The sequence below is a fragment of the Lipophrys pholis genome, assembly GCF_963383615.2.
Source record: "Lipophrys pholis genome assembly, chromosome: 14".
NCBI classification, from domain to species: Eukaryota; Metazoa; Chordata; class Actinopteri; order Blenniiformes; family Blenniidae; genus Lipophrys; species Lipophrys pholis.
This window is the reverse complement of record NC_137633.1, coordinates 27212797-27226238: the sequence shown is the minus strand read 5'-3', so window position 1 is coordinate 27226238 and position 13442 is coordinate 27212797.

Genomic DNA, 13442 nt, shown 5'->3' with positions numbered 1-13442 from the left:
TCATCCAGCACTTCAGGGTTTCACCACAAGATGGTGTAGTGAGTCAGAAAACCAAATTGAATCGGTAAGAAATCAATGGCAGAACTTCACTCTTCAACATTAACAATGGGAGAACATGGAATTGGACATTTATACAGAAATCTGGGAGCCTTCATAAAATATATGAAGGACTAAATTTAACAAAATTAAATATAGAAATGCATCATAAAATAATTATTCAAATGTCGATAATTAATTAAAATTGGCTTTAAATCTATAAACGTGTAATTATTAATGCATTAAAATACAAATTGTTTTTATTTAAAAAATATTTATTATTTCACTCTTTAAATAATTATTTCATGCTCTGTTGTTGCTTCATGACTTTATTTTATCTATCAAACTCGCCAGTGAAAGTCAGTGGGCGGAGCCGTACACCTGATTGGGTGCCCTGTACATCCGGTCAGAACAAATCGATCCTAGATGATGGGTCGATGCCGATCTGGTGAATATATTCTGATCCACTGGGTGGCGCTAGATGTTAAAGTCTCCTTCCTCACAGTAAAACTCCAGACTCGTCTTGTTTCCACCCGACAGGTGAAGAACTTTTATTTCTTAACTTCTGCAGGTGAGGTTACATTCGGCATGGTTGGTATCCCAGGTGTCGCACACTAACTCGTCCCTGTAGCAACACGTAGCTAACAATAGTTCTTATTGCTCAACTGTCCATCTTGTCACTGGTTTGGATATTTAACAGAGCAGAGATAAACCAAGGTGAAGACTGGGACCTGCTAGTTAAACGCCTCAGTGGTGAGATAGTTTACACTCTAACGTCTCTCAAGTCCCTGCAGATTCTACAGGAATGAATTTGCCGTATTTTGAAAATCTTCAGACTATAGCAATGGATTTGACTGGATTATCGTTAGCCCCGCCCACTGACTCTAACGGGCGAGTTTAATATATAAAACCAATTCATAATTAATAAATCATAAAGGTGTTTTATTTTTTTATATAAAATGAATTAGTATTTTAATGAATTGACGACACATTTAATGACACATTTAAATTATTATTTTATGGTATTTTGGCACGTTTAGGCCTTCATTGTATTTGATGTGTATGAACCAAATTAAGTTAAATGCATCGTCCCTAATCTGCAGGAGGGTGGTGTGTGTGTGTGTGTGTGTGTGTGTGTGTGTGTGTGTGTGTGTGTGTGTGTGTGTGTGTGTGTGTGTGTGTGTGTGTGTGTGTGTGTTTTTGGGCTGTTAAAAAAAGTTTCCCTACATACAGTGCCTTGCGAAAGTATTGGCCCCCTTGAACCTTTCAACCTTTCGCCACATTTCAGGCTTCAAACATAAAGATATAACATTTAAATTTTTTGTCAAGAATCAACAACAAGTGGGACACAATTGTGAAGTGGAACGAAATTTATTGGATAATTTAAACTTTTTTAACAAATAAAAAACTGAAAAGTGGGGTGTGCAATATTATTCGGACCCCTTGCGTTAATACTTCGTAGCGCCACCTTCTGCTGCAATTACAGCTGCAAGTGGCTCGGGGTATGTCTATCAGTTTTGCACATCGAGAGACTGAAATTCTTCCTTGGAAAACAGCTGGAGCTCAGTGAGGTTGGATGGAGAGCGTTTGTGAACAGCAGTTTTCAGCTCTTTCCACAGATTCTGGATTGGATTCAGGTCTGGACTTTGACTGGATCCGTTTCTTTGTGAACCATTCCATTGTAGATTTGGCTTTATGTTTTGGATCATTGTCCTGTTGGAAGATAAATCTCCGTCCCAGTCTCGGGTCTTTTGCAGACTCCAACAGGTTTTCTTCCAGAATGGTCCTGTATTTGGCTCCATCCATCTTCCCATCAATTTTAACCATCTTCCCTGTCCCTGCTGAAGAAGAGCAGCCCAAACCATGATGCTGCCACCACCATGTTTGACAGTGGGGATGGTGTGTTCTGGGGGATGAGCAGTGTTGATTTTACACCAAACATATCGTTTTGCATTGTGGCCAAAAAGTTCGATTTTGGTTTCATCTGACCAGAGCACCTTCTTCCACACGTTTGGTGTTTCCCAGGTGGCTTGTGGCAAACTTTAAACCAGACTTTTCATGGATATCTTTGAGAAATGGCTTTCTTCTTGCCACTCTTCCATAAAGGCCAGATTTGTTCAGTGTACGACTGATTGTTGTCCTGTGGACAGACTCTCCCACCTCAGCTGTGGATCTCTGCAGTTCATCCAGAGTGATCATGGGCCTCTTGGCTGCATCTCTGATCAGTCTTCTCCTTCCTCCAGATGTAAGTTTGGAGGGACGGCCGGGTCTTGTTAGATTTGCAGTGGTCTGATCCTCCTTCCATTTCAATATGATTGCTTGCACAGTGCTCCTTGAGATGTTTAAAGCTTGGGAAATCTTTTTGTATCCAAATCCGGCTTTAAACTTCTCCACAACAGTATCTGGGACCCCCCTGGTGTGTTCCTTGGTCTTCATGATGCTCTCTGCGCTTTAAACAGAACCCTGAGACCATCACAGAGCAGCTGATTACACACCGGTGGATTCTATTGATCATCATCAGTCATTGAGGACAACATTGGATCATTCAGAGATCCTCACTGAACCTCTGGAGTGAGTTTGCTGCACCGAGGGTAAAGGGGCCGAATAATACTGCACGCCCCACTTTTCAGTTTTTTATTTGTTAAAAAAGTTTAAATTATCCAATAAATTTCGTTCCACTTCACGATTGTGTCCCACTTGTTGTTGATTCTTGACAAAAAATTTAAATTTTATATCTTTATGTTTGAAGCCTGAAATGTGGCGAAAGGTTGAAAGGTTCAAGGGGGCCCAATACTTTCGCAAGGCACTGTATTATATATATCATTTTAGTATTATGCTATTTTGGCTATACCGTATTTTTGTTCAAAGTAATATTAATGTCATTATTGTTGTCACTGACTAACTTCATATCATTATCTCCTTATCATCTCATTGCTATTTTCTGGTATTTTTGTTTGTATTTCTTCTTTTTGTCATTTATTCTCTCGTCTGTAATTTCTGCGTGTGTGGGTGTATTCATAGTATATATGTGCATGTGGGTGTGTATACGTATGTGGTTTACATAATGTTACTAATACTGTTTATCTTCTGAACTAATCAAATTTTATTTTAATGTATTTTACATTTCTACATTATGGACATACCTGAGGGAAACAATAACATCTATAATGGGAAAAAATAAACAATGGGAGTGTATGTTGTTGTTAGTTTCCGTAATTAAATCACACACATGCAGCAGAGAACAATCCGCTCTAAACACTAACAAAGGGAGTGGATTAAACATTAAAGTTAATAAAATGCTGCAATAATTCAAAAGAAACATGTTGAATTCACGTATGTCAGGCGAATGAGTTCAAAGGTTAGAAATAACTTCACTCTCGTTGGCTGGACACAAGTATCTCCATTCAAACAGCTTAGTTCACGCCTCTGTTGACCATTAGATGGCAGTGTGGAGTCAGTTTCCTGCTGCTCGACTTCCTGCCTGGTTTTTAAAGTTTTGGTTCTTAGTTTTGGTCGTGGCAGGAGTGGATGGGACTCGAACCTTTTCATCCTGTAGACGTCACACCGTCAGTGACCCCAGAGCTTGAAACATTCTTCTATTAACGGGTCTCCTTTGAGTGACTCGATACACCATCTGGTGGCTGAAAGCTGCAAATCTATTCCTGCTGAGACGAAACAGAAAACTGAACTTTGGTCGAATCACCAGCAGCACATCATGGAACTGTTTCTGAGATGACATTAGCAGAGCTGTTTCTCCTCATTCAGGCATTGAAAGTCCTTTTGAATCACCTCAAACTAAAATATTACATTTTGTACCTTCAAGTTACCCCAAGAACTTGTTTTCCTCTGTGTACACTCAGAATGATTGGATTTCCAGCCTGTGGGATGAGAGTTCCTGAATGATGGGGAAGATTCAAAGTCTCACAATCAAAAACAAGTGCATTTCGTCTGGTAAGAACTCACATTGATTCTGAGTGGTGTTGTCACGATACCAACATTTTGGTATCGATACCGATACCACCATGTATTTCGATACTTTTTGATAGTTTTCCAAATAAAAAGACAGAAAAAATATCATTCGATACAACCTGTCATTGGTAGGACCAATGTCTTTATATGGTATGTTACTATGCAGTAATCTTTATAACATCCATCCATCCCTCCATCTCCTCCCTCTTCTCCATTCCTGGGTGGTGGTGGTGTCAGTCTGAGCACCGTCACCCAGATCACATTGCACCATTAAGAACCTTCCTGCAGGTGGAGAGCCCACAGGAAGGTGGAGAGCCCACAGGAAGGTGGAGAGCCCACAGGAAGGTGGAGAGCCCACAGGAAGGTGGCGCCCGGAGTGGGACATGAACCCTCTACCTTGAGACTGAGAGTCTCATGCTCTACCTACTGAGCTAACCGGGGCCTCTTTATAACATTAAATGGCTAAAATAAAATATTTTCATATTATATTCTTTTATATTATTTATTATATTATATTTATAATAGCTTAATTGTTTTTTCCAGAGCAATTTTTTCATGGTTATATAAGTTATTAGCTGTGGTTCTTTGAACTCCTTCTGCAGGTCTGGGTGTTTGTCCTTCAGGAGTTTAGCAGGTTAGTAGTGTTTCCACCCTGGTGTTTGGCCAGACGTGTTCTCTGACACTGTTTGCACAGTGGAGCTTCAGTGTTGATGGAGACACCGTGTTCTTTTGTTTTGAAGCCAAAATTCGTCCATATAGCACTTCTTTATGTTTTTCTTTCCCTGTTTTTTCTACAAGTTGCAGCCTTGTGGATGTAGCAGCGGCCATTGTTTCCCTTCTGTGTCTCTCTCTCTCTATTATTCCTCTCTCTCTCCAGACTCTTGCTCTCTGCTGCTCCGTTAGTGATGCAGTCTGTTTCTTTTTACAGAGTTTCCATGCGTAACTGACTAACAAGTCAGTTACGCATGCGCCCTCTCACATGCACGCAAACGCCATGTCATTCATGCATCCGGTATTCTTTTCAAAGTACAAGCTCGGTTGAGAGAAGATTGTTTTGAAAATATGTTGTTTTGACTTTTATTCTACCACATCTTCTTCTGCAGCTTCTGTAGCTTTCATTATTCATTCTTTTCCCTTTTGACTGTTTCAAACTTTCACTTCAAAGATTCGTTTTAGCCTGAAGCTCCACTTAATTTGCACAAGTACACAGACATCAAAATGAAAAGCAGACAGAAAAGAACCGAGAGATTTATTTAAAAGTGAGTTTTCACTCTAAAGGTACGATACGCAGTATTTCAGCCCAACATGAATGAATTAATCTGCTGGAGTGTTTAGACGGTTCGTGATATGCTGCTGGTAAAACGACCAAAGTCAACAAGTTCTCAAGTTTCAACAGTCCGATTAGTTCCACAGTACACATTTACACCACAAGGTGGTGTAATGAGTCCCTCAAAGGAACATCAGGAGGAAGAGATAACAAAGCAAAGAGTCAGGCGACGGACAGTCAGGAGCCAGAGAGCCTCAACACTCTGGAACTACATGGAGAAACTCAATGATTGGAGTCATTGAATAAGTTTAGAAAACTTTAGATATTCATCAGGAGAGGCTGGGAAAACTGAGGGCGAACATGCAAAGTGCATGGTTTACAGCATCTTCTGTCGCAGCAATACACCAAAATGAAAATAGCATGTAAGGACAGATAGAATATCAAATATTAAAGTGAAGACGAGGAAGAAAACTATTAACAGAGTACAGTGGCATTCAGTGTACGACTCCACTGTGTACGTAAAGGCTGTGCTTTTTCACTGAGTATTTATAGACATACAGTACAGACTGGAGTGTGTGTGTGTGTGTGTGTGTGTGTGTGTGTGTGTGTGTGTGTGTGTGTGTGTGTGTGTGTGTGTGTGTGTGTGTGTGTGTGTGTGTGTGTGTGTGTGTGTGTGTGTGTGTGTGTGTGTGTGTGTTGCCTGGCTCTCCTCCATCACTGAGCTGCTCCACAACAACGGGAGCAGCAACAGCAGCTGGGAAGTGAACTGCCTTGCTCAAGGGCGAACTGGATTCAGCTGCTGTGCCAAGACGGAGTCGTTTTTATCGAGACGCTGAGAACATCTTTCCCACGAAGCTCATGCTCTCTGACACAACCTGAACAACAGCGAATCAGAAACAGACGTCACCTCTCCTCCTGAACGAAACGTCTGTGGTTCAACTCCTCCTGTCCTGCACCCCCCAGCACCCCACCACCACCACCACCCTCACCCACCCAAACCCTGTGACTCAAAAAGCTGCTTTCCTCCAGAATCTGTGAGGCTGGTGTCATAAGCCGGGATGATGCGTGGGACCGACTCCTGCTGAGAGTTTTCTACCCAGTCGAGGTGTTAATGTATTCTAATGAATTCAGCTCCGCGCTTCTTGTTGTTGCTTTCTTACTGTGTGTCTGCCGACTGAGGCAGTTTCAGTGAGAGAGGAATTTGAGATGGAGGACAGCGTGAGGTGGTGCTGCTCCACCCACACATCGCCATTGTCAGTGTGACTCGTGGATTGTGACGGAGCCACTTTGTGGTCCTGCTATTGACCGGCGCCGGATCAGACAGTGGAACAGCCTTCAAGGCTGCAGCACATAAACAAAGACTCGCAGGGCAATAAAGCCACGGTTACATGATAATGACACAAGGCCGACCACAGCACAGCACTCTGCTCGCCGGCGTTCTGCTGCTCGCCGGCGTTCTGCTGCTCGCCGGCGTTCTGCTGCTCGTCTCCGTTCTGCTGCTCGTCTCCATTTGGCACATTTCTCTCTTTAGATGCATTTATTCTGCGTTTCCTCAAAATACCTTTGATGGCTGTTGCTTTCTGAGCAACAGCCATCAATTCATCACCGTGGATTCACTGCAGCATTTCACACACACACACACACACACACACACACACACACACACACACACACACACACACACACACACACACACACACACACACACACACACACACACACACACACACACACACACACACACACAGTAGTGCAGGAGACCTGCAGAGCGACAACATCCAACTAAAGTCTGACTTGCTGCAACTTCTGTCCTTTAAGGCCCCGTTTACACGACAACCAATACGAGTGTATCTGCAAAACTTTCTTCACTTTTGGGGGGTTCGTTTACACGACACCAGTGTTCTGATCCACTGTATCCGCAAAGTTTTTAATCCGGCTCTCAAGGTGGAAAGATTCTTTCACGGTCTCTGTTCCCTCCTGCAGAGACTGATGGAGGCTACAGAGCCTGTTACTGCTCATCTCCCCTCCCTCCTGCTCTCCAGTTGTAAACAAACATGGCGGCTGCGTAGTGGTACGACCCGTAGTGGTACAACCCGTAGTGGGACGACCCGTAGTGGTCGCAACAGCGCCCTCCAGTGGCCCGGCATACTAACTACATCATTGTCTCAGTGTCCGCTGCTGCAGTGGAAACACATTATTTTTTTTAGCGGATTAGGTGTTATCACGTGAAACGTTGTCGTGTAAACGAGGCCTAAAAAACTGATATTTATACCTTTGATTAGCAGCTGCCGAGGAAAATTCACTTTTCTGTTACCTAGAGATTGTACATAGGAACCTGGCCATGCTTTACACATTATTATTATTATTATTATTATTATTATTATTATTATTATTATTATTATTATTATTATTATTATTATTATTATTATTATTATTATTATTATTATTTATATGATACTAATAAACAAGTCATGCTCACACAATCAGGCCAAGATGGAGAAGTACTCTGATTACTCCAGGATGCATGTGAATGTATATTCACAGTAAAGGTTATTACCCAGTGAGAACTCAGACCTCATTTACAAGCACAACATGTGCTCACGTCTTGTGTTTTCCATGGTTTTATTGCTGACATTTCCTGCTGTTGCATCACGTCACAGGTTCACCTCGGTGGCGACAGCGTCCAGTTTAGTTCCTCCAGTCTCCGGATTCCAGTGTGTTTCCCTCGAGCCCCCCCAGAGCCACGACCTCCAGAGAGGCTGTGGACCCCCGGCCTCAGTTATTCTGCAGCTAGTCTGGCAGACATCGTAGTGATGATACCCAGACTACAAGGTCCAAACTCAGGAGACGAACAACCAGAGATCCAGCAGACCTTAAAGAAGTGACTGGATAGGATGAAGAACACAGACCAGGATAATCTAGGGAAAAACAAGATTAGACTTATTCCTTGTGTGGTTTCCAACAACGACAGTGTGATTCTTTAGAAATTAGAAGTAGACGTAAACATGCCAGCTGTGTGCACTTTCTTTTTTCCAGGTCTTTCCAGGAGACCTGAAGTCTCCTCTGTCTCTGCCGACGTACGCTGTTGATCCTCAGCAACATTTTGTTTACATGTGGAAGAATAGAAATGGCAATAAAGACTGAAACTTTAAACTTCAGTCCAGTATTTTTAGGTATTTCTGTTGATTCTTTTTTACTGTGCTTATAGCACTTTCAGATGTTTTTTCTAAAGAAAAGTGCTTTAGAAAAATAATGTATTATTATTATTATTATTGTTCTTATAGTATTATTATTATTATTATTATTATTATTATTATTGTTATTATTATTATTATTGTTGTTGGTGTTGTTATTATTATTATTATTATTATTATTATTATTATTGTTGTTATTATTATTATTATTATTGTTATTATTATTATTATTATTATTATTATTTATATGATACTAATATTTATATTTATATTAATTTGGTAATAAATATACCATCAAATCCGAAATCCGACCAAAAACTTAGTGTGAAACTGAGTTTGAGTTTAGAGTAAATCCCATCATGAGTTTTGGCTCCAATAGTTACAGACCATCAACAAAAATCAACAAAATCCAAAACGTCTCATGATGATAATTCTGTTTCTGTTTGCCTGAAGATCCAAAACATCATCAAATAATGTGGACAAACAGGAAGCGACTCTCAATAAAACTTTATCACTCAACATGCTGCCTACGAGCTACGTGACAAACACACACACACACACACACACACACACACACACACACACACACACACACACACACACACACACACACACACACACACACACTGTGTTGTTTTATACACGATGTATCTTTTGTTGTTAATAACATTGATTGATGCTCTTTTATAAAAGTATTGATCTGAACACTGAATCACCTGCTGGTTGAGTCTTTTCTTCTCCGTCCAGTAATCTGATTTATTCGTCCGGTGATACAACAGAGTATTAACCCTTCACATCCACCACATCCTGACACGCTTCTCCTTATGAAAACATAATCTACAAACTTTATTTCTATCTCTCTTCTTCTGTGTTGGGGCAGCTCAGCAGTGCAGTGGTTAAAATGTGACCTGAGTGAGAAAGTCCCGGGTTCGAGTCTGTTTAGAGCTCAAAGGTCTCTGACATCATGATGCAACTGTACTTTGGTTGATATTTCAAACAGGTAGATGGAGGCAATCCTCACACGCACCTTAAGTGTGTTTACTTTCACTTGTTGAAGGACCCAGTGTTGACGCTGTGATGCAGAGTGTAAAGTCGATCCTTCTGACGTGATTATTGATCGACTGACAAATAAAACTAAGAGTCCAGCCTGAATTCAAACCACAGATTAGTGATTAGTGAGTTTAACCAACATCTTCCAACTCAACGTCACGGCGTTTGCCACCGTGACAGAAGGCTGAGCCACCGTTCAGTGTTACTATTGGATCAAAGTTTGAAAAAAATCCTTAAAATTCTAATCCCAGCAGAATGACCCTGTGAATGATGGTAAACTGTTTCTGCCCGACTCGCCGCTGTTCCCGTCTTTTCATCCAGAAAAACACGAATGAGCTCAGAGTTGTTCTGCCGTCTCTCACCCTGCAGCTTCAGTCGCATTCAAACCTTTTTCTTTTTTTTTTTAAGAAAACGCTGTTAAATAGCTCATTTCAGTTCGGCTCACTTCATCACACTTTATCAACCCCCCCCCCCCCCCCCCCCCCCCCCCCCCCCCCCAGGTGGAAGAAACACTGACGCCGGGACCGACGCCACTTTTCAGGCCGTCACACTGACTGTGTCCCATTTTCAAATTCTATGCCTGCTGTGTGCGGCATTATGGAGCCGCGCTGCTCCAGAACCTTCCCGGTGTGCCGGAGCTGTCGCAGGCAGCGAGACGCCATCGCAGGAGAACGAAACTCAGCGTGTCTCGTTTGATGTCCAAGCTTCGTCTTTTGAGCAGCGAGAGTCTGAGTTGATAGAATCTCAGGAAAAGCATAAACAATAAACTCCACACGCTGCCGAGCTGCAGTTCAAACTCTCAAATGTTTTATGCAGATGGAAAAAAAAGAAAACAACCGGGGGAAGATGATTTATAGATGACTCTACAACATCTCTCAAGTACTTTTGTCTGCGGCGGAACAATTTGATGCTAACCTTGTCCTCCATCTGCTCCACTGGATCCAAGCTCCACAAACACTGACTGATCAATAACATCTCCTAACCGGCGCTCATGCAAACAGCTTGTTTTCAGTGTCTGCAGGCGGGACTGCAGCGTCAGGCCCGTTTACGCCACAACGATTTCAAGTGAAAACGCAAAACTTTTGTAGTGTTCTGGGTCGGTTTCCACGACGACGACGACACTCGGAGCCACTGAACACCCGACTTTGTAAAAACGCCTCAGCTCCATCGTCATGGAAACAGAAGAAAATGCAACTTTCTTGAAAACACTCGGCTCTGTCTCCATGGAAACGGTCCTGGTCCTGGTCCTGGTCCTGGTCCTGGTCCTGGTCCTGGTCCTGGTCCTGGTCCTGGTCCTGGTCCTGGTCCTGGTCACCATGTAGAGACAATAAGAACAAAGTTTCCTACATAGTGTCATGACTCCCAGTCCATATCCAAACAGGACTTGGTAGCTTTATTTTGACAGTCACTGTAATAACGATCTAACGTGGTGGTTTTAGTTTGACAGTCACCGTAATAACAATCTAACGTGGTGGTTTTATTTTGACAGTCACAGTAATAACAATCCAACTTGGTAATTTTATTTTGACGGTCACTGTAATAACAATCCAACTTGGTGGTCTGTCCACTAGAATGTCTGTGTTCTCCCAGTGTTCATGCTTAGAGCTCATTGTTCTCTGCTACGTGTGTGTGTGTGTGTGTGTGTGTGTGTGTGTGTGTGTGTGTGTGTGTGTGTGTGTGTGTGTGTGTGTGTGTGCTTTCAGTACTAAAACTAACACCAGCACCAACTAGTGTCCAAACATGAAAACCACATCGGTTTCAAAATGTTTCTGTGTAAAAATCTAATCTGATAATGTGAGACGATCTCTTACAAAGTCAAGCTGTGGAAAGAAGCAGAACAAAAGAGGAAATTATGAAAAGATGTCAGAAGAACAAAAGTGACGATATCTTATCATAAAATGAACCGGCTATAGAAACCACCACCGTTTCATCTGAAGCCTTCATTTCAAATGTGTTGGATTCATATCAACAAGGAAACTCCTTTCAGGGGTTATTATTACATAATGTTCTCAAATTAATCTGTTAGCTTGAACTCCTGCCAGTAGTTTTCTAAAAGAAACGAAGCAAAGAGCAAACTCACTAGAGAAAACTCTTTAAACTGACAGAGGCACAAACAGGAAATCAGCCTCCACGAGAAACTTAACACACGATCTCACACAGAAACTCTGGATGAACCTGGCCAATGGTAGATAATGTGGAAGATCAGAGAAACAACACGTCATAACGTCGGAGTATCTGTACTCAGTTTCTATTAAAGCTGAAGCATCAGGCAGGAAGTCAAGGACACGTGTCACAAAGCTGCTGGACAGTCTGTCCTCGCTCTCTGGAACATTCTCATCGTCTCCCGTCTGAAACCTTAAAGGGTTCATACAACGAGTCGTTTCTAAAGACTTATAGATGCAGGAAAACATTTTTTATGTAGTCAGAATGACAAAATGAACATAATCCAACTATTACCGGGAAGTTTCAGAAATGACTGTGTCAACATCTTCCACCGATTGGAGAAACTGCAGAAAAAGCAAGCCCGCTTCAAGAACCACCTTAAATTCAACCTCCGGTGTAGAGACGAGGACAAAACACCGACAAACCTCAACATCAGGAAGCTGATCCCGACAGGAAACAGGAAACATAATCAAACAGCGGAAAAAGTCCTGATCAGAGAGAGAATGAGGACAAACAAACTGGAGAAAATCGATATTTTAATAACGGAGGAATCGAACAAACTCTAAGAACACTTCCCTCTGACATACAAGTACAGATAAACTGATCTGAAATGCACTTTGGAAGAATTCGCTGGTACCAAATAATTCCCACGTCCAAAAATTCAACAAACTCATTGAAAGAAAAAACCAAAACAAACAAATACACACGATGACTAATGAGAGATGGGTACGGAACCTCTCGAGACGCACCCTCACGGAAACAGAAGAAACTGTTTGAACCAGAGGATTAAACTTCGCTATTACACCCAAAAAGAAACCACACGAAGAATTCAGAACGCGCATGTCAACAAATTCAGGACCTGGGACGCAAAGCTGAACTGCACAACACCCATTAAGAACCTTCCTGCAGGTGGAGAGCACACAGGAAGGTGGAGAGCCCACAGGAAGGTGGAGAGCCCACAGGAAGGTGGAGAGCCCACAGGAAGGTGGTGAGCCCACAGGAAGGTGGAGAGCCCACAGGAAGGTGGTGAGCCCATAGGAAGGTGGAGAGCCCATAGGAAGGTGGAGAGCCCACAGGAAGGTGGAGAGCCCACAGGAAAGTGGAGAGCCCACAGGAAGGTGGCGCCCGGCGGGGGACATGAACCCTCTACCTTGAGACTGAGCGTCTCCTGCTCTACCAGCTGAGCTGGCCGGGGGACATGAACCCTCTACCTTGAGACTGAGCGTCTCCTGCTCTACCTTCTGAGCTGGCCGGGGCGCAGGTTCATATCTCACAACATTAAAACACTCAATATGCATGACGGAAGCAACGAGTTCCTCCTGTGGTCATTTTAACGTGATGAAGACTCTTGGTGCTTCAAATGCTAAATGAACTTCACTCAGATTTTATAAACAGTGATGCCGGTAACGTGTTAATCTCATATGAACCCTTTTTTCAGTAACTAGTAATCTAACGCGTTACTATTTCTAAACCAGTAATCAGATTAAAGTTACTTCTCCAGGTCACTGTGTGTTACTGTTGCAGCGTCCAGCAGGACCAGCTTCTTCTCTGTAAAGCCTCTTTATTATTAAATAATTAGCTAAGAGCAGGCAGTGCAAACAAACAAACAAAAAGATAAATAGTGAAACAAAAGACTACAACTACATCACGGGGTAAATAAATAAAAGTAACAGTAAAAATCTGATAATAAAACCGTGAGTCAGATATAAATCCAACAAAGAATGAAGGTCAAAGGTTAAATATGTATAAACATGAGGCAGGAG